The 27890-nt window shown below is 42.0% G+C and overlaps 1 long non-coding RNA gene across 1 annotated transcript; it reads right to left on the bottom strand.

The window, feature by feature from the left end:
* Positions 1-1015: 1015 nt before the first annotated feature.
* On the bottom strand, positions 1016-17169 carry LOC120302757. The gene is made up of 5 exons (XR_005555202.1): positions 17068-17169; positions 16316-16360; positions 16127-16171; positions 4099-4146; positions 1016-1397 (listed from the first exon to the last, which is right to left on the bottom strand). It is a non-coding gene; the product is annotated as an uncharacterized LOC120302757 (long non-coding RNA).
* Between the last annotated feature and the right edge of the window lie 10721 nt (positions 17170-27890).

Here is a 27890-nt window from a genome sequence, read left to right on the forward strand (position 1 = left end):
TGATGTCCATGTGTAGAGCCGTCTCTTGGGTTGTTGGAAAAGAGTGTTTGTTATGACCATTGTATTCTCTTGACAAAATTCTATCAGCCTATGCCCTGCTTCATTTTGTACTCCAAGGCCAAACTTGCCTGTTATTCCGGTTATCTTTTGGCTTCCTACCTTAGCATTCCAATCTCCCATGATGATAAGGACATCATTTTTTGGTGTTAATTCTATAAGGTGCTGTAGGGCTTCATAGAACCGGTCAATTTCATCATCTTCAGCACCAGTGGTTGGGGCATAGATTTGGATTATTGTGATATTGAATGGTTTGCCTTGGATTCGAATTGAGATCATTCTGTCATTTTGGGGATTGTATCCCAGGATTGCTTTTCCTATTCTTTTATTGACTATGAAGGCTACTCCATTTCTTCTGAGGGATTCTTGCCCACAGTAGTATACCTGATGGTCATCTGAGTTAAATTCACCCATTCCTGTCCATTTTAGTTCGCTGATTCCTAAGATGTCGATGTTCAGTCTTGTCATCTCTTTTTTTAATTATGTCTAGCTTGCCTTGATTCATGGATCTTACATTCCAGGTTCCTATGGAGAAAAAATCTTTACAGCATTGGACTTTCCTTTCACCACCAGATATATCCACATCTGAGCGTCCTTTCGGCTTTGGCCCAGTCGCTTCATTCTTTCTGGCGCTACTAGTACTAGCCCTCTGCTCTTCCCCAGTAGCATATTGGACACCTTCCGACCTGAGGGGCTCATTTTCCAGCGTCATATCTTTTTTCCTTTTAGTACTGTCCATGGGGTATTCATGGCAAAGATACTGGAGTGGTTTGCCATTTCCTTCTCCAGTGGATCACATTTTGTCAGAACTCTCTGCTATGACCTGTCCTTCTTGGGTGGCCCTGCACGGCATAGCTTATAGCTTCATTGAGTTACACAAGCCCCTTCGCCACGACAAGGCAGTAATCCATAAAGGGGATAGTTTTAGTTAGAGATATACAAAGATCTGATACTGTATTCTGCATTTGGAAACCTGAAAATATTATTGAAAATTTTATAGAGATACAATAAATAAATGAATACATACATACAGGGTAATCCTGCCACTATACAAACATCATGTGAATGTTCTACACATTTCTAAAATATCCTTGTGGCACCAGGAAACCTATAAATTTTATCATTGGTAGTCACTAGGGCCATGAGTAATAAGAATTTTAACCCAACACAGATTGGAGAATGGCTATTATGAAATATCTTTAAGCCTCAGGATAACGGCAACAATAAAAAGATAATGACAAATAATGTATTTAATAATAAAATATTTAACAATAAACACTTGTCTGGATTAGTAGGATTAGTCTTCTTCATCTTCCTCCCCCTCTTCCTCTTCTGAACTTCTGTGGATAGAAAAGGAATACAAGATGATATTATAATGTCCTTATAAAACTACTTAGTCTTCTAAACAGTCGCTTCAACTTTTGTCAAGTTGAAGAGACCATTTATTATAATAGATCCAGAATTTTTATTCTTTTCTGACAAGAGCAAGAAGTTCAGTATTTCAGAGCTGTTGAATTTCTGCCATGCTGAGTAGTGACCATGCAGAAAAGAGCAGAAGAGAGCAACTATACATTACAAAGATCAAGGGAGTCCTAAGACTGGCCTGTCACAATTCTGCTTCTTGATTGCTCCTGTTTAGCTTTTCCAACTATTCAAGCCATTAAAGGTAGAAAGATAATAGAAAATCAATACCCGTTTTTTCGATTTTATGTCAGAGTCAATGACACTGCCAAAAAGGGCTTGAAAAGAATATTGAGAGATTATGAATAACTAGGCAGGATGGCAGGAGTTCAGAGCGCAAGCGGTGTTTTCATCCATTTTTCCAACAAAAGGTAGAATGGACACGTTGCTGTTAGTCCCTTTCTAAAAAGCAGAAAATCAGCAATGATGTCACTGTTTGCTTTCCTGTGAGCTTTTTCTATTGGTGCCTATCTTGCTAAGAGCTTTATTGATACACAACACACTGCCTCACGAGAAGTGAACTCCTTTATTGAATTAGCCCAGTTTCCTGGGTTGGCACAACCCCTGGAGATATAAACTAGCCAACCATATTTAGTATCTCAAGTGAACCCATCCTAAATCTGGATGCTAGGAAGACAGTTCAGGTCCTGAGAATATTAACCATTGTAGGAGCTGCTGTAAGAGGATTCTAATACAGAACGCAGGATGAGAAGCAATTTCAACAACGCTCGGATAGCCAGGCGCTCTAAGGGAAGAGGACTCATTAACCATCCATAGAATCTTCTCACAACAGCTACTTTGGGTCTGGCAGCATCACTTTCTGTCTAGGGTAGGGACAGGGAAAGAGAGAAGTGAAGCCCTAAGGTGAGCAGTAAAACAAACTTCCAGAAGCCTTCCAAGAAGACTGAGGAAAGAACTATCGTGCTTTGGCTTCTCTTTTTTGGCATGTTTGAATTAAATTTGTTGTTCATAACATTAATGTTTTAAGCTGCCTGGAATTACCTTATGTGAGTTGGGCACTTATACACATTTGTTTAATAAATAAATGAAGATTTCTGTGTCCCTGTAAACAAGCATCTGTGCTCAATGAAAGTTATTTCAATGGGAGGAATAAAATGGGTGCAGCTAAAAAACAGAATATGGTTTATTCCTAGTAAACCAGTGTTTGGAGGGATTCTTACTATGGCATCCCAGTGTAAATGTACTTAGGAGTAAAACACACTATATTCTCTGGGGTTCAACTGTGAATTGGTTCTATAGATCAGGATGCATATTCCTACATCAAAATCAGAATTGTAATAGGCAGAACACAATGCTATCTTGCCTACCGAGATACTTTAATGAGTCCTTTGAGTTTCCATTTGTTTTTTCCCCACTTCCTACCCTTTCTCAACAGTCCTCGAATCTTTTTCTCTAGTTTGCCAACTGAGGTTCATCCCATACTTTCTGTCCTGAGCAGTAAAACTAATTACTAGTATGCAGTATATCGCAGGTTAACTCTGCTCACAGCAAGGAGTTACAGTGCAAGGTTGACTATCCTTTTCTCCTCCCGAGGTTGGTATTGCTCCCAACAATATTTTCCCCATACTGCTGGGAGCATTATTCTGATACTATAAATAGCTCAGAGAGTGCTGCAGAAGCACTGTAGGGTGGTATACAAGTCTACGTGCTTTTGTTAATTCTGTTGCAGGATACTAGCTTCTTTGCCAGAAAGCAACAATTGACTTCTAAATCTGCATTTCCAGATTCTATTAAACTGAGCTAATATGAAAACATCATTATATATTTTAACAGACATGGAAAAATATGATCCCCCAAACTGAACATATTAAGAAAATCTAAAACCACCTAAAAATAATTGATGCTCGATGCTAATCTTTCATATCCACCAAGTGTATCTTTACTTTGTATGTCCTGTATTCTAGCCACGAAGCCACACAAAAGAAAATCCTCTAGGAAAAAAATTCTCTATCCCTTCTTTATATTTTTATCCATTTGGAGTTAGAGTTAGAAAGGAATAATAGTTTTATTTTTTTATGTTTCATTTTAGATTTCATACTATTTTAATTATATAGCGCTCTAGCGGAGAGCTTTACTAATTTACCAAGCATTTCCATTTCTAAAAAGAGCCATTTGTTAATACCTTATTGCAGCTTTTGTGACTATTCTTCAAAGAGCAAATATAAGATCCAATTTAAATAAAATGCAAAAGCAAAACCGGAAAAGCCTCCAAACTGTTAGAATCAGATAGATAGAAAAATGATGGGACACTGCATCCACGTGTATACAACACAAACATACAATGAACGTACAACAAAGGAGCATCTGCTCCCTTTTGTAATAGGTGTTTGATATTCCAGAACTGGAAGTGGTAAAAAAGTTTTGCTCTTTTCTAGTCTTTCTCCTTCCTTTTCCTATTTCCTACTAGAACTTCTTTCTACTGATGAACAATGAAATAAGCAAGTTATGAGATGTTTTACACATTAAGTATCCTATGAATGTGGATCTGCAAATGCATTCTGAACCACTTCAAAAGTCTTAGAGATACATAATCCCGACTTGCACACTGAAGCCACTTACCCCTTCTTTGAAGTGCCTTCAGTCCCTTCTTCTTCTGTTCCTGAAGCCCTGATTAAAAAAAAATTAAAAGCCAAATTTAAGTATTGCTCTGGGAGCAGTTGAATATTTTATCATCACCTGGCTGGTCAGCTTGGCCTAGTGATTTATTGTTTATTTATTCGATTTAATTCCACCCATCTTGTTCCAAAGCAGCCCTGGGAGGCTTCCAGAATTGAAAGCATTAAAACCATCAAAGATAAATATTTCTAAGATGATAAAAATGAAACTATAATCAAAGACAAAGTTAATAAATAAAAGATAACTAAAAGATATAAGATGGGGAAGGAGTAGGATGCTCAGTGGGGGAGGGAGGTGGGATTGTCTCCTAATTCATCAACTACCTCCTGGGTGATACTCCCCTCTTCGGGCCCCCAGCCATCTGGCAGAGCCAGGTCTTCAGGCCCTTGTGGAAGGTCAGAAGGGTGGGAGCTAATCTCACCTCAAGAGCTAAGATGTTCCAAGGGGGAGAAGCCATGGTAGAGAAGGTGCCTTCTCCTAGACTCCACCAGCCAACATTCCTTGACTGACGGGGCCTGCAGCTTGCCTCCTCTGCTGGCGTGGGTGGATTGGGCCAGCCTCAGTGGAGCGAGACCGTTCCTCAAGTAACCTTGACTTATGCCATGCAGTCAGGTTGGAACATAGTTTGCAGATAAATTAATGTGTGGCACAAGAGGTCAATCCTCTTTTGGGCCCAGCATTAAAAGCATTGTCCAAGGCACTTCTCCATCCCTATTGTGCCAGCAAGAAAATCAATTTTGTAGCATCATTAACTCAGTTCCCATATAGAGTAAGAGGATTTCATAAAATCTTCCCTAATGGGGACACCAAAAATAAATTATGCCTCCATGGGAGGGAGGCACTCTCTGCTGTTCAGATTTGGGCAGCAAATTATTTTGGGCAGTGTTATGTATTGGTTTAAAAAGTTATGATTGCTATGAACAGTTGTTATGTTATATTTGAAAGAGTCTCCAACTGTTTCGGGGGAAAACTGCAGTCTGAAAATAAGCTGGAAAATATCCCTCAAATTGATTGGTCGCCACCTAGTGGCGGCAATGTATAAATAGCTGTGGGTGTGACAGACTTCACTTCTGTTTTCAGCAACAAAGAACAGTTGTTTTACATAGGTCTGGTCTATGTCTCAACAAACTTAATACACAATAGTGGCAACAAAGGTGGGATGCTGCTAAGAAGAGAGAGAGCTGAAGCAGCCAGAAGTCACTAGGGTGTGAGACCAGGTACCAGAGCCCTGATAGGAACCACATCCCCATCCTGCCTGCCAGTTAAGCCGCACTGGAGGCAGAGTCTTCCTGAGGGATCCATCCCCAGGATTCACTTAGCAGCTCCTAGCAGTAGAAGGCATTGACCAAGACCCCGTTTAGCATCAGCTATGGACAAAGTGGGCAAGCTGAACAAATTTGATGTTTCTCATCCTGAACAATGGAGCTCCTACGTCTCCAGGGTGGATAACTACCTGCAGACCAACCAGGTGAGAGACAGTGGGTTGAAGGCAGCAACCCTTCTCTGCGGGACAGGCGCCATTCGATATCGCGGAGAACCTGATTGCCCCAGCCAGTTTAGAATCAGTCACATACATTGATCTGAAGAGGAGGCTAAAGGAACATATTGAACCCAGGCTGTCCATTATTGCTTGGCGGCATGCATTTGAGCAAAGAGAGCAACAGGCAGGGGAGTCAGCAGCCAAATTCGTGGCTGCACTAAGGTAAGCATCAAGACCCTGGGTTTCCTGACACAACACAAGGGAACTTAAGGACAAAATCAAGTCCATGGATAGGAAACTTGAATCCTTTCAAGTAGATAATGAAAAATGAAATGGAGGAAAGGATAGACAAAGAAGAGCAAATAGTAGATGAAATGAATGAAAGATTAGTTCAGGTTAACAAAGAATTAGAAGCTACAGTTATTTCTCTGGAACTTGAGAAGGCTGCTCATTATTTACGGTTCCAAAATGTAGGTGAGATGAAAGGTGAAGATCTGCCAGTAATAATGTCAGATATACTAGCGGGAGCTCTGGGGTCCAGCAGAGAGGAGATGGCCAGTGAGATAGATGAGACTTACAGAATCCACACGAACTATGCAAGATGGCACAATCTTCCCAGAGAAGTACACTTCAGATTTATTAAGAAATCAGTTAGAGATGAAATTCTCTTCAGGTTCAGAGATGACTCATTGGAATACTGAGGTAAACAGCTGATTGTACTTAAACAAGTACCTAAAAGAGTGAGAGACTTGAGAAAGCCCTACCAACAAATAACTTTTAAACTGATGAGGAAAAATATTAACTTTAGATGGTTGACCCCGGAAGGGATTCTGGTTACATGGCAGGAGAAAAAGTTTTGCTTAGACTCAATAGATAAAGCAGAGGAATTCTATAGATAAGAAAGTTGGAATAACATTAGGAGATGAAAATTTGGAAATTCAGATTAAAGATCAGAACCGTGCTCATATTAAAAGAATTTAGAACGAGTTAATAAAACTGGACTCAGAAACAGAGTTAGTAAAAGATTGTATGATTAAATGGGCCCAGAATATCCAGGAACCAATTTTATTGGATTTATGGGAGACTATTTGGATTAGAAATGTTAAATTTACACAGGCCGAAAATTTGAGGGAAAATTTTTACAAAATGTTTTTATAGGTGGCATTTGGATCCTAAAAAACTGTCTTGTATGTATCCTAACTTACAGGCCTAATTTTGGAGGTGTGGTAGTACTGATGCAACTTATTTTCATGTTTGGTGGACCTGTAAAAATGTTAAAACTTTTTGGATAATGATTTGGTGGAACATTCAAAAGATTTTTAAAAAGAAGATAAAGTTCACTCCTCAATTATTTTTATTGGGTATTTTTATGGATTTAGATGTTAATGAAACTATTTTAATGTTGAATTTAATAACTGCAGCAAGGTTACTTGTAGGTTTATACTGGAAGAAGGATTCGTTGCCTACTATAGAAGAATGGATATTCAAGGTTTCCAATTTAGCAGAAATGGCAAAGATTTCTGCTTATTTAAAGGAGCATACACAAGAAAAATATATGGTATGGAGAAGATGGATAGATTATATTCCGAATAAATATGGAACTTTAAAGTTCCATTTATTTTATGATTAATTTTTTTCTTGAAATAATAATTATTAGTTATAGAATTTTATAATAAATGATTTATAATAGATTCATTTACATTATTATGATGTTAAAGTTTAGAGGGAGTTAAGGGTTAAATATGAATTTGTTTATTGTACAAATTTTTTTGTTTTAAAAGCTATAGATTATGTTTGTTTTGTTTACAATAACCCTGTATTCTGCTCTGGGAAGTGGTGGGGTAGGGGGGATGGGTGGGATTAAGTAGGTTAGATAAACAGAAATATTAATGTATAAAATAGGTAGAGTAATTTAGAGAGAGGTGCCGCTCGGGTATTTCCCCTGAACTGTATCCGAAGAGGGATGAGAGGGAGGAGGAAGGGATGGAAGGAAGTAGGATAGGAGGAAGGGATGAGGGGAGAGAGGTGAAGAGAGGAGAGAGGGAGGAGGGAAGTAAGGAAGGAAGGTAGAGAGGGCGGATGCAGTCGGGGGGGAGATGGACGAGCGACACCTAAGGTTATATGTATGAATTTATTTTAAAGGTATTTTTATAATGTATTGAAAGTATTAAATGTATGGAAAAATGAAAAATAAAACTTTTTTCAAAAATAAAAAAGGATGAACTTAGATATAATTATGCTACAAGAAGTTCATACAAAAAAACAGCATCAATATTTATTAAACTATCCTAAATTGGGAAACATGTTTGTGGCACTTTTGCAATACAAGAAAGGAGGAGTGGTAGCATATATTAAACAGGAAATTTTGGCAAAGCAAATTTATAAAGATGAAGAGGGTAGAATTTTAATAGTGGAAGTAATTTTGAATAAAATTAAAATTCTCCTGGTGGGAATTTATGCCTTGAATGAGGGGCAAAAACAATTCTATAAAAAAACTTCATAACAATTGGAATTAATCAATTGGAATATTGTAACATTTGTATAATGGGAGATTACAATGCAATTGTGGATAGAAACCTAGATTATAAATGTGGAAAGAGTAGAAAAAGAACCAGAGGAACAATACCTGATACATTCCTAAAAATGGCAGATGAGCTCAATATTCAGGATACTTGGAGAGAGAGGAATTTAGGGAAAAAACAGTTTACATTCTACTCTGGATGTCATCAATCATGGTCCAGAATTGATATGGTTTGGATGTCAGCTTAAATTTAGAGGTAGAGGAAATTGTAATTGTTATGAACTCCTGGACTGACCATAATCTAATTAGAATTAGATGGAAAGGGCAAAAAAATATGAGAAGATGGACTCTGAAAAGAGCAATCCTAAAACACAAAGAATTTAAATTGAAATTGGAAGAACAAATGGACCTGTTTTTTAAGACAAATAAAAAGGAATATATGAATTGCCAAAACTTATGGAATACAGCCAAAGCCTATATGAGAGGCGTTGCAATTTCTTACATGGCCAGGGAACACAAAATCAAAACACAACGACAAAGACACTTAGAAGAAAAACTAAGTAGAGTTGAGGAAAACTTACAAAAGGAACCACAAAGACACGATTTGAAACAACAGATAGACCTAATTAAGCATAAGATGAATATTATTGGGAAGGAAGAATTAGGACAGCAGATAAAAAGTACTAATCAAAATTTCTTCAAAAATGCCAATAAACCAGGGAGATGGCTGGCTTATAAAATTAAAAAACATAATAACAAGCAGAGGATTGCTAAACTTCATAATGCAGAAGTTGATGTGGTGTACCAGAATGAAGGAAAGAAATTAGTGGCATATGAGTTCTATAAGAACTTATACAAAGATGATGAATGGAGAAATAATTATGACATTGTACAATATTTACAATCATCTGACCTACCGAAAGTGCCAGAAGAATTTAAAACTCTGTTGAACAAAGAGATAACACCTTTAGAACTCTTGGAGGCAATCAAGAAACAAAAAAATAATAAAGCACCTGGGCCAGATGGTATACCTATAGAAATGTATAAAATTGCACAAGAATCTTTAAGCCCAATGTTGTTGGAACTATTCAATGAGGTTCTAACAAAAGCTAAAATACCAGCCTCGTGGGAAGAAGCTCTATAATGGCTATAATGGCACAAAGACTTGAAAGATTTCTAGCAGATTTTATACATTCTGATCAAAATGGCTTTTTATCCAAAAGATACATAAGAAATAATGTCAGAATTGTTTTGGACATATTGGAGTATTATGAAGTGAATAATGAAAAGCAAATGGGTTTAATTTTTCTTGACGCACTAAAAGCATTCGACAATGTGAAATGGAAATTTATGTTCAATCAATTATTGTATATGGATTTTGGAGAAAATTTCTTAAATATGTTCAAATCAGTTTATTCTAAACAGGCAGCAAAAGTAGTAATCAATGGAGAAATGACCAGTAGCTTTCAAATTCAAAAAGGCACGAGGCAAGGTTGTCCGTTATCGCCACTGTTGTTTATATTATCTCTTGAGGTATTAATCAGAGTAATTCGGCAAGATGAACAGATTAAAGGTTTAGAGATCAAGAAAGAAATGTTTAAAACACAAGCTTTTGCAGACAATTTAGTTTTTATAATCAAAGAACCATTACAATCAGGGACAAGATTGATGGAATACTGAGTAAATATGGGGAAATAGCAGGTCTAAAGATAAATAAAGAAAAAACTAAAATGCTCGTCAAAAAATATGACTAAAATACAGAAAAATGAATTGGTTGACAGAATAGGTATTCAAATTATGAACAAAATAAGATATCTAGGGATACAATTAACAACTAGATGTGTTACACTCAAAAGAGACAACTATGACAAGTTAATTGAACAGATTAAAAAGGATTTAGATACTCGGACCAACTTACAGCTCTCTTTTATGGGCAGAATTGCTGTAATCAAAATGAATGTGCTACTGAAAATTTTATTTTTGTTCCAATGTATACCCATAAAATTGGATAAGAAATTTTTTCAAAACTTTAACAAATTATACTCAAATTCATCTGGCAAGGAAAAAGAGCAAGGATTAAATTAAAATTACTGCAGGATTCAAAGGAAGGGGGGGGGACTTGGCTCCCTGACCTGGAAAAATATTATCAGGCCATAGTATTATTATGGGTAAGGGATTGGATATTATTAAAGAACCGGAGATTATTATGTCTGGAAGGTCATGACCTACAAATAGGATGGCACGCTATGTTATGGGATCATAAATATAAGACACACAAATATTTCCAAAGGCATTATATCAGACAAGCTCTAATTGATGTATGGGTTAAAATCTGGCAACCAAATTATACTCAAGTCCCCAGCTGGATCTCATTGTTAGAAATGCATGTACACCCAAAGTTTATCCAACTTGGAAAGATTATAACATATAAAAATGTTCTAGACTAGGAAAATCAGAAACCCAGGAAAATTCTTCAAGACGAAGGGATAGAATTTGAATGATGGGCATGCCTTCAATTACAGGCGAGATAGTGGAAAGACAAAAAAGAGTTAGGCATAAAATTAGAACCGATAGGGCTGGATAAAATATTATTAAGTACGGAAGATAAAATGATTAAAAAACTATATCATTATTTGTTAGATAAGGCAATGTATGAGGAACAGGTAAAAGAGGTTAACGTGGAGCAGGGATTTTGATCTCAACTTTGATCTGCGCATCTTGCAAGAATTATGGGTAAGAAACAAGAAGCTCACTCTGGCCACCTCCTACAAAGAAAATCTCTACAAAATGTTCTACAGATGGCATCTCCCACCTATAAGATTAGCTAAAATGGGTCCAAATGTTTCTTCCAAATGCTGGAAATGTAAATTGGCAATAGGGACATACTACCATATGTGGTGGGGAGTGCCCACGAGCCTGTGATTTTTGGAATAAGGTTAAAAATAGCTAGAAGAAATATTAATATTAGTGGTAGAGCTAAAACCAGAACTCTTTTTACTAGGCATAACCATGCAGAAATACGACAAAGGTGTATTTTATTTGATGTTACACATTCTCACGGCTGCTAGATTGGTGTATGCTCAAAACTGGAGGAATAAAGGAATTCCAACAGAAGAAGAGATTTTATATAAAATTTTATCGTGTGCTGAAATGGATAGGCTCACAATGGAAATGAAGGATAAGTCAGAATCAGACTACTTTGAAATCTGGGACAAATTTTATTACTGTTGTGACTCAAGGAGAACTGCTTGGTTTTCAAGTTAGTGTTAAGACAGAAATATATATAACTGTATATATAACTATATTGTATAGAAGAATATGTTTATATAGAGATAAGAATTATGTATTAATTTTATGTATTAAGAGGAACAAATTGTTAGGAATATTTATTCTGGAATGTCACATTATGTCCATCTTTGTTTTAACTGTATTATAAATAAAAAACTTTTTAAAAAAAGACTCTGAATGTCCTGATTTAGAGGATCGATTCAGAGATAAACTCGTGTGTGGCCTGAGGAACCGAGATTTGCAGCAGAGGCTTTTCGCAAAAGAAACACTGATGTTCCAGAATGCATTAGAGGAGGTCATGGTGGACGAGGCTGCCGGTGGTTCAATGAAGGCTTAACGACCTCAAAAGACTCCCTTCAGCCAAACAGCTGTGCACCATGAAACTACAGAAATACTGGAAGACCCAGACAAGGGTGATGAAATCGACCGGTTACAGAAGCAACCCATCAGATGGCAATGTCCCATTGACAAGGCAGTTCTATTCCCTAGGTGTGCCAGCTGCGGCGAAAAGCACAAGAGTCTGAGTGCAGATTCCGCACTGCAGTGTGTTGTGCTTATGGCAAGCAAGGGCACATTGCCAGAGTCTGTAAAGGGCGCCAGAGAGAAGTTCTGCCCGAAGACATCCCACAGAGAGATAAATGGGCCCCGGGACAGAATAGGGCCGGTTACTGCTCTGGAAGGAGAAACATATTAAGGACAGGAGCCCAACACCCTCTAAAAGAGAAGCTGAGACTTAAAGTCAGGCTACAAGGGCTCCCTTGTTCTATGGAACTAGACACCGGGTCAGCCCTGTCCATAATCTCTCACAAAATGTTTAGCTACATCTGCAGACAAGGCAGGAAATGAGTCCAACTCAAACCGTCAAGCCTTGTTCTGACAGACTTTCAAAATTGCCACGTAGTGGTAAAAGATGAAGCCACAGTAAAAATCAGCTTCAAAGAGTTCGAGGGTCCCCTCAACGTCATGATCAATGAACGCCAGCACACCAGTTTGATTGGGATGGACTGGTTTGATGCATCAGAGTAACCGGCATCAACCACACACAAACAGCTGACCTAGTGGCTGTATGCCAGGAATTTGTGGATGTGTTCAGCCCTAATCTAGGTCACTACAAGTGAGCATCAATCTCCCTTAACCTCGATCCAACAGTAATTCCTATCAGGATCAAACCTCACTAAAGCCTAAAATAAATGCTGAGCTAGACAAGTTAGTACAGCAAGGAGTGCTTCAACCTGTAGTTAGCAGTGTGGCAAACCCTCTTAGTAACCCCAGTGAAGCCCAATGGGGACATTCATATTTGTGCTGATTACAAATGCATAATTAACAAAGCTTTGCAGCAACATGCTTACCTAGTTCCAGTGGTAAGCCACATCCTGGCATCACTGCAGGGAGGTTGTGTATTTGCTAATCTGGACCTCATACAGGCATATCAGCAACTGCCTGTGGATGATGCCACAGCAGAGGCTCAGACAATAGTCACACATAGAGGGGCATTCAGGGTTTGTCGCCTGCAGTTTGGGGTAAGTATCGCCCCAGGGTTGTTCCAGAGTGTAATGGAATGTACACTTAAGAATATTCCAGGAGTGTGCCCTTATTTTGATGACATTCTGATTGCTGGAGAATCTGCAGCAGTCTTAGCAGAATGTCTCAGAGCAGTTCTTCAATGGTTCCGCGATGCGGGGTTGAAGTTAAAAAGAGACAAATGCCAAATTGGTGTGAACTCTACTGAGTTCCTGGGATTCCGAATAGATGCTGCTGGAATCCATCCCTCTGACTCTAAGCTTAAAGCTGTACAACAGGCTCCCAGACCTAAGTCAAAGGGGGAGCTGCAGTTATTTTTAGGGCTACTTAATTTCTATCATTCATTCCTGCCACACAAGGCAGCATTGACAGAGCCACTTCATCGGCTTCTGGATAAAAAGGCACCGTGGGAATGGATAAACATCCGCGAAAAAGCTTTTAAAGCAGTCAAATCACTGCTGTCATCAAGCTCAGTATTAGCTCACGTCAATGAAAAATTGCTTGTCAATTTAGCATGTGATGCTTCACTTTATGGCATAGGAGTAGTTTTAAGCCATCTAATGACAGATGGGCATCAAGCACCCATCGCTTACTATTCCAGAACGTTATCCCCTGCAGAGAGGAACTACGCACAGATAGACGAGGCTTTAGCCATTGTAACTGGAATTAAAAAATTCCATGACTTCCAATATGGGCACTCCTTCACCATTTTCACAGATCATAAGCCTCTCTTAGGTCTCTTCATAGCAGACAAGCATACCCCACATATCCTTTCTCCTAGGATGCTGCGTTGGTCAATAGTCACGGCTGCCTAGTCCATAAGCCAGGCAAGGAAATGGGCCATGCTGATGCACTCAGCCAACTGCCCTTGCCTTACACAGACCCTGACCCAGCACCTGCAGTTCGCATCTTGGCAATCCAGAATCTCCCTGAGATTTCCCCTTCATGCAGGAGATGTGGCTGCTGAAACTGCCACTGACAGAACACTCAGTCATGTACTGTACTGAGTATTGAGGGGGTGATATCTGCTGGCAAACCAGGTCCAGAATTTCATACTTTCACTAGCAGAAAAGATGAGCTGTCAACTCATAAAGGCTGCGTGCTATGGGGAAGTAGGGTAATAGTCCCACCCACATTAAGAAACAAAGTTTTAGAATCTCTGCATGAGGGCCATCCAGGCATAGTTAGGATGAAGGCACTTGCTTGGAGTTACTTGTGGTGGCCTGGCCTGGATAAGGACATTGAGGCTCAAGTATGGAGCTGTCAGGTCTGTCAGGAGACCCATCCTGAAATGCCTCAAGCACCATTGCATCGCTAGGAGACCACGCAAACTCCTTGGCCTCATGTGCACATAGACTTTGCAGAGACTTCCAAGGACAGGTGTTCCTCATTGTTGTGGACAGCTACTCTAAATGGCTATGACTACTGCCAGGACCATCCAGGAACTGCGCAGAATCTTTGCCATGCATGGCCAACCAGATGTATTTGTGTCCAATAACGGGGCACAATTCACAGCAGCTGAGTTCCAGTCCTTCCTGAGAACCAATATGATCTGACACGCTACCTCAGCCCCTTTCATCCTGCTTCAAATGGTCAAGCAGAATTAATGGTCAGAATGACCAAAGAAGCACTGAAGAAATTAACAGCAGGTGACTGACATCATTGTTTAGCGGATTTTCTAGTCTGCCAACATACTACTCCTTGCACCACTACGGGTCACAGTCCAGTGGAATTGAGATGGGGATGTCAGCTGACCACCAAGCTGGACCGTCTCCACCCTGACAGGGCTGCTGTGGAAGCATCGCAGCACAAACCTCCAAGAAATTTACAGCTTGGTGAGAATGTGTGGGGAAGAAACTACGGGCAGGGGGCACCTTGGGTGGCTGCTGTTGCAAAGGTGTCAGGGGCACTGTCCTATGAAGTGGCCCTGGACAATGGTCATGTAGTCCGATGCCACATAGGCCTGTTGAAGCAGCGGCAGGCTAAACAGAGCCTTGACACTGACAGTGAAAGGACCCTTGGGTTGCCTGGTGACCTTGTCATGCCAGAGTCACCCAAGACTATTAAGACTGTTCCTGTGATCTGAGATCACCAACGGACTGTGTCTCGAGTAAGCCGGCCAGTATCGTGAGCGAGTATAGCGGCACTGGCCTACCTGGCAGTAATGGACATAATGGCACTGGTCTACCCAGTACGAATGAACATAGAGGTATCGGTCTACCCAGTATGAACGAATATAGAGGTACTGGTCTACCCGAAGTAATCGGACTAAAGGACCCTGGTCTACCCAGCACAACAGGATGGATGGTTGATCGAGAGCCCTGAGCAACGTTCCGGCACACCGAAAGGACATGTAACACACCGGCCTATTTAAGTGATTACATTAAGTTTACACTAAGTATGACTCTGTCCAGGGGGACGGGGTGTTATGTATTGGTTTGAAAAGTTATGATTGCTATGAACACTTGTTGTGTTATATTTGAAAGGGTCTCCAATTGTTTCAGAGGGAAACTGCAGTCTGAAAATAAGCAGGAAAATATCCTTCAAACTGATTAGTCGCCGCCTAGTGGCGGCAATGTATAAATAGCTGTCAGTGTGACAGACTTCACTTTTGTGTTTTCAGCAATAAAGAGCAGTTGTTTTACATCGGTCTGCTCTATGTCTGAATGAACTCAATGCACAATAAGCAGTTTCTAGCACTCAGCTAGAAACTCTCATTTGGGTTTGGGGAGTGGAGCAGTCTGGAAAGAATGCTACCTTTTGCCTTGTATTTTTCAACCAGGTTAGCGAGTGCTAGAACTAGGAGGCGTCCTCTGCTTCCTAGTTCTGCTTTTCCTGATCTGAATTTTTAATTCAGTCTGCTCTTAGAGTCTGAAATGTCTTCAGCTACTAAAAGGGGACCTTTTATTTTTCCAGATTATTTTATACTATTACGTGCAGGAGGAATTAGGGTATTACAATTCTGCGTGCAGTCTATTTTATATTTAATTTATATATGTAAAGTTTTGGGGGTGTACAGTATTGTTAATTTTAATAATGATAAAACTGCAATAGTAACAGTATCAATTAGATGTTGTTTTAAACAGATGCATCATGTAGAAGAATCTTGAGGGGAAGAGGCCTGAGTTAAAGAACAGTCCTTAACAGACTGTACTACTCACTCTGTCTTTGGAGAGGTTTCACTAGTTGGGCTCTCTTTTTCAGACCTGACAAAGAACAGAAAGATATTTTAATATAATAGAAGTTACAAAGAACTCTTCTTCAGCTAAGAGTGTCTCCTTCCCAGGAAATGTCTTGGAGGAAAAAAGTTCTAAGTTAAAGAACAATCCTTGACAGACTGTACTACTCACTCCGTCTTTGGAGAGGTTTCACTTGTTGGAGTCTCTTTTTCAGACCTGACAAAGAATAGAAAGACGTTTTAATAGAAGTTAAAAAGAACTCTTCTGCGTCTAAGCTTATCTGGGAAGGATGATGGCTCTTTTGTTTTCAACCTTCTTAAAATGGAAGGGAGTTTTAGACTGGTTTTCCTCAACCTCAGCAACTTTAAGGTGTTAATATTAAGCATGGCTGGCTAGGGAATTCTGGAAGTTGACAACCACACAGCTTAAAGGTTCTGTGATTGAGGAACATTGCTGTAGATAAATTGTTCTCTGGAAAATGGCTATCATAAGCTGCAATCTACTGGAGAATTTTTTTTCTCCTGGACAAATTAAACTAAATATCACTGCATCCCAATTTGCTTGCATATAGCTAGGAATTTCAAGAGGTCTCTTAATACAGCAACTATGAACTATTTATTTAAATAAATTTGATTCAGACATTCAATAGCAGTACCACTAGGACTTATATACTGCTTCATTGTGCACTACAGCCCTCTCTAAGTGGTTTACGGAGTCAGCATATTGCCCCCAACAATCTGGGTCCTCATGTTCCTGACATGGGAAGGATGGAAGGCTGAGTCAACCTTGAGCCGGTCAGGATCGAACTCCTGGCAGTGAGCCACCACAACTCTTTCATAAATTGAATGAATTAGAATCTATGGGTGGATCTAACTTCAAGAAAAAAAATAATATGCCACATGTATAACTCTACAGGTACTCACAGCTTCTTCGAACTGGCCTTTTTCACAGGTTCTGGAGCCGGAGCTGGAGCTGGAGCCGGAGCTGGAGGCGGAGCCAGAGGCGGAGCTGGAGCCAGAGCTTCAGCTTCTGCTGGTGGTGGTGGTGGCGGTGGCGGTGGTGGCGGTGGTGGCATTAGCTCCCTAGGAAGACAAAACAGAAACAGATTAATCCCAATTTAAAGTGTTCTTTCCCAAGTTGTGTTCTTTTGTTTCCTTATGTGAACTCAGCATTTTACATTTTCTCTAAAGGGAGCAAGCAATGGTTCACGTCTCTTCTATATTTCAAGAGATTGTAAACAATCCTACAGGACAGGATGCAACAGAATAATAAACTCATTTTAACCATATAAAATTTGTATTTATCATTGAACAAAATAGGGTCTGATCCCATCATAAAGGACTTCTGTTGCAGTTCTTTTAGAGCCTTAAAGCTTTTACTAGTTAAACGTATATCTGTTTAATTTGTTCTGCACCCAGATGGCATTCCTGCTCTAAGTTAACCAGTTTTGAGGAATTTACATAAAGATTTTTGGTGGATTTGTTTATTTAACAATGATTGTTTGCATACATGCCTTCCTATCAGTGTTGACTCCTGGCAACCATGTGGACTAGTCTCATGTGGACTAGTTTTCTTGGGAAGATATCAGAAGTGGTTTGTCATTGCCTCTTTCCTAGGGCTGAGAGAGTGACTGAGCCAAGGTCACCCTGCTAGCTTAATGCCCAAGGTGAAACTAGAACTCAGCACCTCCTGGTTTCTAGTCTGCTAGTAGAAATCGGATCTCTATCAATTACAGCTTTTTCTAAAATATTAATTTAATTTTAGCCTCACTTTTGGATTGCTAAAATATGAGGAAAATGTAGCTACCTTTGAAAAATAAAATACCTTATTGCAGAGGATAAACCCTTTAATATATAGTCTAAAAATATCTAATATATTTAAAATTAAAAAATTCAACGAAATACCCTAAGTGTTCTTCCAAAGTTTTGAATTCTGCTCAGTTACTCAATTGTGTTGTACACAGCACTCTAAAGATTTCTAATAATATCATTTCAACAAAATTTCAGAAGGCTCGCCATGGTGCTTGAACTTTTAAACAGGAAAACAAAATTAGTAATAGTTCTGTGATACATGTTGTTGAGTCCTTGGTGGGAAGCAGACACGAGAAGCAGTTGAAGTTCTCAGTTTTCTTTATTCTGCGTTCAGCTTACAAGTAGATGGCTTCAGCAGCTCCCAAAACCTCCCAGCTTCTTATATAGACATTTCCCAGGTAAATGCGATACATTTCCCGCGCCAGCACCCGCGCATGCGACAGCCTGTCTGGTCCCGGGCAGCTTTGCACCTGCCCGGGACTGCCTGCAAACGCCCGAGCCGTTTGCAAGGCTCGGGATATAACACCCCTTTCCCCCGGGCTAAAACTACTACCAACATATAATCATTTATTTTATGCAGTGTTCTGCTTCTCAGTGCTCCTATCGTTACCTGGCTTTTGTTTAGCCAGCAATGTTATGTAATCCTCTAAGTATTTAGGAGACTTCTTTGCTCTCTGTGACATTCTCAGCTCTGGGTTACTAGCATGAGTTCCCTGACTGGAGGGAGATGTGAGCCTGTTCTCCTTATTTTGCCTTGGTGCCTTCCAAGGACTGTGCCCCGCTGCCTGGCCTGCTTGCTTGCCCACCGGGCTCGTCAGGCCAGGGCTTCTGTCACTTGTGACCTGGTTGACCTGCCTAGCTGTAGACCCTCGGGCCCCTTGAAGTGATAGCCACTGCTGGGCGTCTCTGTTGAACCTCCTAGGTCCGTCCAAGACCTGTCAGGAGGCTGTCCATTCCCTGAACCCCGTTCTGTGTCCGGGCTTGTGTGGGTTTCTGTACTGTCCCAAAACTCAGTTACTCCCTGATTTGGGCTAGAGGTGTTGTAGTCGGGACTTGGTTCCTCGACCACCTCCCTGTATGTTTGACCCCCTGTAGGATTTGGGGTAAGGTCAGGCCAACTTTGGGGATTGTGTGCCAGCTCTCTTGCGGGAAATGATTTGTTGGGATGCCCCCGGGTATCCTCCGTGACTGGAGTGCTGTGTGATGTGTGTGGAAAGTGAGTATGCCCCCGGGGTGACTCCCTGGCTGGAGTAGGCGTGGATGCCTGGTAATTAGGTAGGCTCATAGAATTCTTGTTCGGAGCTCTCGCGGAACCCTGGGATGGGCCGTTTGTGGCTCCATCAGTGGAGATGGGCAGCAGCTCGTGCCCTTCCCTTTGCTCCAAAGGGTCCCCCTCCCTCCCTGGAAAAGACCCAGGAGACTCATCTGAAAAGTCCCGCCGAGGGCGGAGTTGGTCGATGTGCCGACGCAGGACACGACCGTTGTCCAGGGCTACCTTGTAGGAGAGAGGACCTGTGACCCTGGAAATAAAAGCGGGGACCCCTGTATGACCAGGCCCGTAATTGCGAGCCCAAACCGGGGCACCCACAAGTAGTTGTCTAGGTGCCCTAGGATGTGAGGTAGATGAAGGCAGTCTGTCCGGATGCAACCGGTCAAGTTTAGTAGTAAGTTGACGCCCCAACGAAGTTCAGCTGGGCTTCTCCCTGTAGAAGTGGACGGTGTGGTGCGATAAGAAAGGAGAAAGTCAGCCAACCTGTGATGCCAGTCCCCGTAGGTGAGTCTTTTCAATGCGTCCTTCGTGATGCGCACCATACATTCAGCCATACCGTTGGTGGACGGGTGGAAGGGTGCAGACGTGGCATGACGAATCATGTTTGCCTGTAAGAAAGCTTGGAATTTGGAGGAAGTGACTTGAGGGCCGTTGTCGGACACAATGACATCTGGCAGCCCGTGTGCAGCAAAAATCCCCCTCAGTACCTGAATAGTCTTTGCAGTGGTGGTGGATGAGACAGGTACAACCTCAAGCCATTTCGAATGGCTGTCAACAAGGACCAAGAAGAACTGCCCCTGAAAGGGTCCAGCGTAGTCAATGTGCACCCTAGACCATGGGGACTGTGTTTCCTCCCATCTATGCACGGGAGCTTGGGGCATCTCTGGGCGAGATCGTTGGCACAGGTGGCATGCATGCACCTTAGCCTCAATATCTTTATCTAAACCAGGCCACCACAAGTGGCTGTGCGCAAGAGCCTTCATACGAACAATGTCAGGATGACCCTCGTGGAGGGATTCTAAGACCCTAGTCCTCATTGAGGTGGGAATGACAACTCTGTTTCTCCAAAGCAGACAACCCTGAGAAAGGGACAGCTCGTTCCTTTTGGACCAGAAACTCTGAAACTCAGGACTAGGGCAGTGCTCAGGCCAACCAGACAAAACCCAGGAACGGACATGTGAAAGTGTGTGATCTGTACCTGTTTCAGCGGCAACATCCCTGGCACTAGAGGGAGCTCGGGCAAGGCTTGGATTGATAGAATGTTGACAGCTGGCGCAGGGTCAGCTTCTACTACTGGCAGAGGCAATCTACTGAGGCCATCAGCATGGCCCATTTCTTTTCCAGGCTTGTGGAGTAAAGAAAAATCATATGCAGACAAAAAAATAGACCACCTAAGCATTCTAGGGGAAATGATTTGGGGAGTCTGCTTACGTGTGGTAAACAGTCCCAGCAGAGGCTTATGGTCAGTGAAGACCGTGAAGTGCCTGCCATATAGAAAGTCATGGAATTTTTTAATTCCAGCAACAACAGCCAGAGCCTCCCTGTCTATCTGAGCGTAGTTGCACTCAGCAGAAGACAATGTTCTGGAGTAATATGCAACAGGAACCTGAGTTTCCATCAGACCTGAGGTGGCTCAGGACAGCTCCAACCCCGTAAGGGGACGCATCACAAGCGATGCACACAGGAAGGGACTCGTTGAAATGTGCAAGTACACTGTTAGAAGTGAGCAAAGCCTTGACTTTGTTAAAACAACCCTCATGCGTTTATGACCACTGCCACACTGCTTGCTTGTCTAGTAGCCTGTGAAGAGGCTCAGCTACACAAGCTTTTTGTGGAAGAAAAGAATTGTAGAAATTCAGGAGGCCCAGGAAGGCCTGAAGTTCGGCCTTGGACTTTGGCCTAGGAGCTTCTAAAATAGCAGTCAGTTTGGATTCAGCAGGGTGAATCCCAGCAGCATCAATTTTGAACCCCAGAAATTCAGTAGAAGGCACCCCAATCTTGCATTTGTCTTTTTTGAGCTTGAGGCCTGATTTCCTGAATCTTAACAGAACAGCTCTTAGCCTTTCAGCTAGAATGTGTGTGGAGTCTCCTGCAATTAAGACATCATCAAAGTAGGGGCAAACCCCCGGTATGCCCCGCAGTGTGTTTTCCATTACGCTTTGGAAAATCCCAGGAGCGACATTCACTCCAAACTGCAGCCTTTTTACCTTAAAGGCTTCCCTGTGGGTCACAATAGTCTGAGCTATAGCAGCATCATCATCAACAGGCAGCTGTTGATACGCTTGAGCTAGGTCAAGCTTTGCAAAAACGCGCCCCCCCTTGAGGAGGCCAGAATATGACTGACCACAGGAACAGGATAGGCATGTTGCTGCAATGCCTTATTCAGAGTGCATTTGTAGTCAGCACAAATGCGAATGTCCCCATTTGCCTTTAGAGGCGTGACAATGGGGGTCTCCCAAGGACTGGAATCAACAGGTTCTAGGATTCCCTGTTGAATCAGTTTGTCTAACTCAGTGTCAATTTTACTCTTTAAAGCAAAAGGGACCCTTCTTGCTTTAATTCTAATGGGAGTGACAGTGGGGTCTAGCTTTAAGGACACAGGGGTCCTTTGAATGTGCCCAGCTGGGGGCTGAAAACATCTGCAAATTCTTTGCAGACTTCCTGTAGGTCGAGTGTTTGTAAACTGTTGAGTCCTGTGACGTGTATCCCCAGGGCCTCAAACCAATCGAGTCCTATGAGACTCGTTCGTTCACCCCCTACTACTAATAAGTCTAGTGGACCTTCAAAACTCTTGTATTGCACGTTAAGGGTGGCCTCCCCCTTAACACACACTCTTGAATTTTGAAAATCTGTTAACACAATGTCAGAAGGCCTTAACTTGGCCTGAGTTCCACTACCGGAACAAATCTTCCTAAATGTATGCAAGGAGATAATTGAAAAGGCAGACCCTGTGTCTAGTTCCATAGATAATGGAACCCCTTGTAGCTTCACCTTGAGTGACAGCTTTTTCTTAATGGGCTTGTGTGTGCCTGTCCTAAGGATGCTTCTTCGCGAAGCGCAAAACCCTACCCTATTCTGGCTGGGGAATCTGGTACCTTTCAGGCGCAGTTCTTCCTGAGGTTGTACCTTTCGTCGGCCCAGACACACAGCTGCAATGTGTCCTTGTTTGCCGCATGCCCGGCAGGTAGCGGAGCGGAACTTGCAGTCGGTTCTCCTGTGGCGACCTCCACAGCCGATGCACTTGAGCGGAGCTGAAGAGCTTCCCTTCTGTTTTTCTTCCTTCGTGGGGTGGAGACGGTCGACTTCCTCGTCCGGATCCTCCTCGGAGTTTCTTTGGACGTCTTCCTGGTGCACGGATGCAACCTCTGGACTGTTTCTGATCGGCCGCATGTTCTTGACAGCGCCGCCTGCTGCTTCTTCTGCGGTGACTTCCCTTAAGGCATTTTGGTAGGACAATTCTTCTTTAGCAAAAAGTCTCTGTTGTAGATCTCGATGCCTTAACCCGCACACGAATCGGTCCCTCAGTCGTTCTTCGAGGTCTTTGAACTCGCAGTGCTTGGCGGCCTTCCATAATGCGGCGACGAATTCTTTGGCCGACTCACCGGGCCGTTGATCCCTCTGCTCGAAGGTGTGGCGCCATGCGATGACGGACATCTTGGGGTGGAAGTGCTCCTTCAGTAGCTTGTTCAGATCTGCGTAGCTTACAGACTCTACTGGAACAGGTGCTGCAAGGTTTTCTGCGATGTCGAAGGCGTCTTGGCCGCAAACACAAAGCAGGGTGGCAGCCTTCAAGCTCTCTTCCCTCACTTGGTTTGCCTTGAAGTAGTTCTCACCCTGGCTACATATGACTCCCACCGCTCTGGATGTGAGACGTCGAATTCCGAAAGCCTTCCGATTTTCGCCATCTTCAGGAGACGGGTCTATCAGCCAGCCTACCCCCGAATGCGCACTGGATTGGCGGGTAGCCGCCGAGTCGACGCCGTTCCGCCGCTCAGGACTCACTTGGGTAAGCTTACACTTCTTCCTTTCCAGGCGGTGTAAGGCAATCCCATCCTCGTCGCCAGTGTTGAGTCCTTGGTGGAAAGCAGACACGAGAAGCAGTTGGAGTTCTCAGTTTTCTTTATTCTGCGTTCAGCTTACAAGTAGATGGCTTCAGCAGCTCCCCAAACCTCCCAGCTTCTTATATAGACATTTCCCGGGTAAATGCGATACTTTTCCCGCGCCAGCACCCGCGCATGCGCACGGCGCTGGCGACAGCCTGTCTGGTCCCGGGCAGCTTTGCACCTGCCCGGGACTGCCTGCAAACGCCCGAGCCGTTTGCAAGGCTCGGGACATAACACATGTAGTAACTCACGTTATTTCCACAGGAGGAGGTTGAGGGATTTCTTGAGATCTGATAAATAAAGAAGAGCAGAAATTACAGAGTTTGTTGTATAACAATAAGGTTTAAGATTATTATTTTTTTGCAACTTTTCTTCTTCATATATAGCTCTTTTACATGAAGGCCATAAACAAACCTATTTTCAAGACAATATTACATACATTGACTCTGCATTGGTGTATGCCCATGTTCAGAGAAGACAATCTCAGCCAGAAAAGCTAATTCATACTATAGATGCAGTATATGAATACAACATCCAAATTGTGGGGTGTTTTTCAGTGAAAGAAGAAAGTAAGCATTTCTGTAGAATGCCACGTTTACCTCTATTAAAAAATATTTGGATGGCTGCCCAAACAAAATTCTTGGTGGCTCATAACAATAAAACCATAACATGAGAACAAACACCAGGCTTTTCAGTCATCCCCTTGGGATGTACCACCATCAATTTCAGACAGTCATTCTCCATCCCTGCGCCCGGGTAAAAGCCCAGGAATTGACAGCCTTCCAAAAGCCTAAAAGAGGGGAGGCTTGTGGAATCCTTTTGGGGAGAGTATTCCATAAGGTAGACACAGCCACAGGTGAAGGCACAGTTCCGAACTCCCTCTAGAAAGACTGCAAGACTCCAGGGAAGTGACCTGGAGCACACCTGCCCTATCTGATCTGGTAGGATGGGCAGATACTGTCAGGGGAAGTGATCCCACAAGTATCCTGATCCCTGCTATGTAGGGATTTAAAGGTGACAACCAGTATTTTGAATTACACCCAGAAGGAAGCTGGGAGACAGTATAGCTCATACAACAGAGGTGTAACATGGGCAAACCTAGAAACATTCAATCCTGCATGTGCTGTTGCTTTTTGGACCAGTTGTAGCTTCTGAGTTACCTTCATGGGCACTTCAAGTGATCTTCAAGAATTTATTAATGAAAAATATAAAGTTCTCTAAGTTGCAGAATGGGACGATTCCCCCTCTAGTCATGTGAGGAATTCACTGGAGAATGCAATTACATTTGGAAGAGTGAGCAGTAAAAGGAAGCCAGGCTGTCAAAGAACATGGTGGCCATACTCCATCAAAGCTGACATCAACCAGAGCAGACAGAAACTCAAGTAGTGCAAGATAGAAGATGTGGCGAGACCTGGTCCATAGAATCACCAAGAGTTGGACATGAATGAATGCACCATCATCATCACCACCACCACCACCACCACCACCACCATCATCATCATCATCATGCTTTGTCAGTTTCTTTCTTGTAATATGTGCCAAAGAGGAAAAAAGGAAAGAAAAATACCTGATGTTGGCACGATTAAATATCTCTTCCTCTTCTGAGGATTCTTCATTGTATAATTTATCGCTGCTGCTTTTTTTCAGTATTTTATCAAATGCTTGATAAGTTTCCTGAAGCCAAAGAGGCTTCTCAAAAGAAGATGCTGGAGTCTAAGCATGAGGAAAGGATGTGAAAAATGATCATAAAACTTCAGTCTGAGATTTTAATTTTCAGTTTGCATTATCATTTTATTTATATCTCAAATTCAAATTCCAGATCCTGGAATGAAGGTTATTCCGTCAGATTTTCCTTTCAGGTTTTGTGAATCCAACCATTGTGATTTATTCCATAAATACTTTTCTGGTCATGGGAACTATGTCATAAAAATGTCTACCAAAAATGGTTCAAAACATTTCTTTTTTCTAAATACCATAATAGTATACATTGGGATATTTCAAACTGTCAGTCATCTCTAGAAATCACAGGTGTAGGACAGGCTGGGCTCAAGACTGTTGGCTGTGACAACTGCCTTCTTCTCCCTCTGCAGAGAGAAGCCAGAGTGGTTCTGAATGACTTGTGTGCGGGGAGAAAATCAAGGTGCCTCCTGTTCCTGAAGACAACTGATTGGCTGACAGGATCCAGGAGAAATGGTGAGAGGCGGCGGAAACTGGCAAGGTCAGGAGGAACATCTGGGAAACTGCCATCTTTATCCACATTACTGTCAACATGGAGAGATTATCCTGCCTGGCTTAGATGACTTTAAAACACAGTGATTGGCTTTAAAACAGGAACATCTACATTTAGAGGGAGCACAACAAATGGCTCTAGACATCAGTTACCAAGTAAAAGCCAACCTATGTCAAACACTGCAGCCCAGTCCTAAAGCCTATTTACTTAGAAGTAAGTCTCACTAAGTTTAATATACTCCCAAAATAAAAGGATTATATTATTTATTTAAATAAATTTATGTAATCGTCCAACTCACTGATAAGTGATTCCAGGCAGCTTGCAAAATTTTTAAAAATCCATCACCCAGTCACAGTTTAATTTGTATTATTATTATTATTATTATTATTGAGACTTGGTAATTGAAGCCTGCCTAAGCCACATCTCTAATATTTATGGGAGTTTGAAGCCTTGTTTTTTAGATTTAATAAGATAATTGAATAGCCAGATCACCAGTGGTTGCTTCTGCATTTACATACCTGTTTTTCAGGTATAGCTTTCTTCTTTCTACCCAGAAATGTCCTTAAAGAAACAATTAAAGAGAAAAAAATAGTGAGTTCGTAGCCTAGATAAAACCCTTTTGACAATGTTCAAACCAAATATGGCATACATTTCTGTATTGAAGGAGTATACAAACTCTTATTATATATATAGCTGTTTCTCAAAATGGACTCAAAAGGCCTTTTCAATCACAAGACTCTTCTGTGCACGAACAAGCAATGTGCAGGCAATAGGACACTTGTTTGCCTCTTATGCTGAAACACACCTGCGATTGTCTCCAGAACTTTAAGAGCACATGTTGCAGGTAACCACGTATTTCTTTGGGGTTTTTATTTAATTTACGCTTCGTTAGCATGCATGTCCTCCAGGCAATTTCAAGTTTAATATTTGTTCAGTACTGAAAATAATTTGAAGTTGCCAAGAGGAGAGTTTTAAGGAACAAAGGATATGGGTCCAGTTGAGGAATGTAGCAGGAAGCCAATGCTTGAACATACAAATTCAGATTGCAAAAAATGAGATTATTCAGTGAAATTTTCAGTGTTTTCAACTTTTAGATGCAGCATCTTGTGAACTAAAATTTGCTTTTAAAGAGTGAAACTCATAGGTGCATTGGCACCTAATCTTGAGATTGATCCTCATAAGGAGAATTTTCAGAGTAGAGAGTTGCAAATAACTAAGTGTCTCCAGGGAAGAGTTACCGGTTTTCTTCAGGGGTTCCTTCCATTCTTTTAGCAGCTCGATGAGAATAGATCTGTTTAATCCGAAAAGAGATGTGGTTGTGAGGGATAAATGTAAAAGATTTTTCACAGTGAGGAAAAAGAAACAATGACTGACACAGAGAACTATGTTTTTTTTCTCTGCTTTCCAATAAGAAACTCTTCCTTTTCTCCATCTTCTCTTTGTAAAAAGGTGTGGGGTCTCCAACATGGTCTTGGTAAGTCTCATAAGAAGGTCTTAAGGACCAAATCAAGCCCACCAGCCGGATGTTCCCTATCAGAACTGGAGATGGAATGAATCCAAGCTTAATACACCAATTTGGTTATCCTATTTGGTCCCCTCACCAATAATTTTACAAAACCCAGTCCCATCCTTTCTTGTGATGTTGCTATCTCACTGCCACATCTGCTGTGGCTCTTTGAGATTGACTATATCCTATTAAATCCTGGCTGCAGTAATGTGCTTTTCCTGAGTTACTACGGTGTTCAAAGAACTGCTAGCTCTTCACTAAAGCAGTATATTGAGAGTGTGGAGAAGTTTATCTTTTCATTATTGGACTTTGAGATATAGTAGGTCAGTGGTGGCGAACCTATGGCACGCATGCCCGAAGTGGCACCCAGAGCCCTCTCTCTGGGCACGCACGCCATACCCCGGAGATGGCAACCGTCCTCTTCAACCAGCCGCCCACTAACTCACTGAGGTCCCACATGGCTGGATGCATCCCAGCACCCATGTACTTGCTGGCCTCTGTGTGCAGGGGCCAATGGTGTCAGGCAGCAGCCGCCCCGGCCCCTGCCTTGCCTTGCCCTGCGACAATGGCACCCCTGCCCTGCCTCACCTTGCCTCGCTTCACCCTGCCTCATCCTTGCCCCGCCGGATGAGCCTCCTGCCCATCGCCCCACCTGCCATAGACCCCCTGGATCTCCCCCAACCCTCCCCGTCCCCGAAGCGTCCCTCCCCCAAGCAACATTGAGGTGATCATGCCCACTTTGGCCACACACACCCAGTCTGCCATGACCACCACAGCCAAACCCACCCAGTGGGCCACACCCACCTGGCACCTGGTGATAAATTA

The sequence above is a fragment of the Crotalus tigris genome, unplaced genomic scaffold (genome assembly GCF_016545835.1).
Source record: "Crotalus tigris isolate CLP2741 ecotype Arizona unplaced genomic scaffold, ASM1654583v1 scf7180000024437.13266115, whole genome shotgun sequence".
NCBI classification, from domain to species: domain Eukaryota; kingdom Metazoa; phylum Chordata; class Lepidosauria; order Squamata; family Viperidae; genus Crotalus; species Crotalus tigris.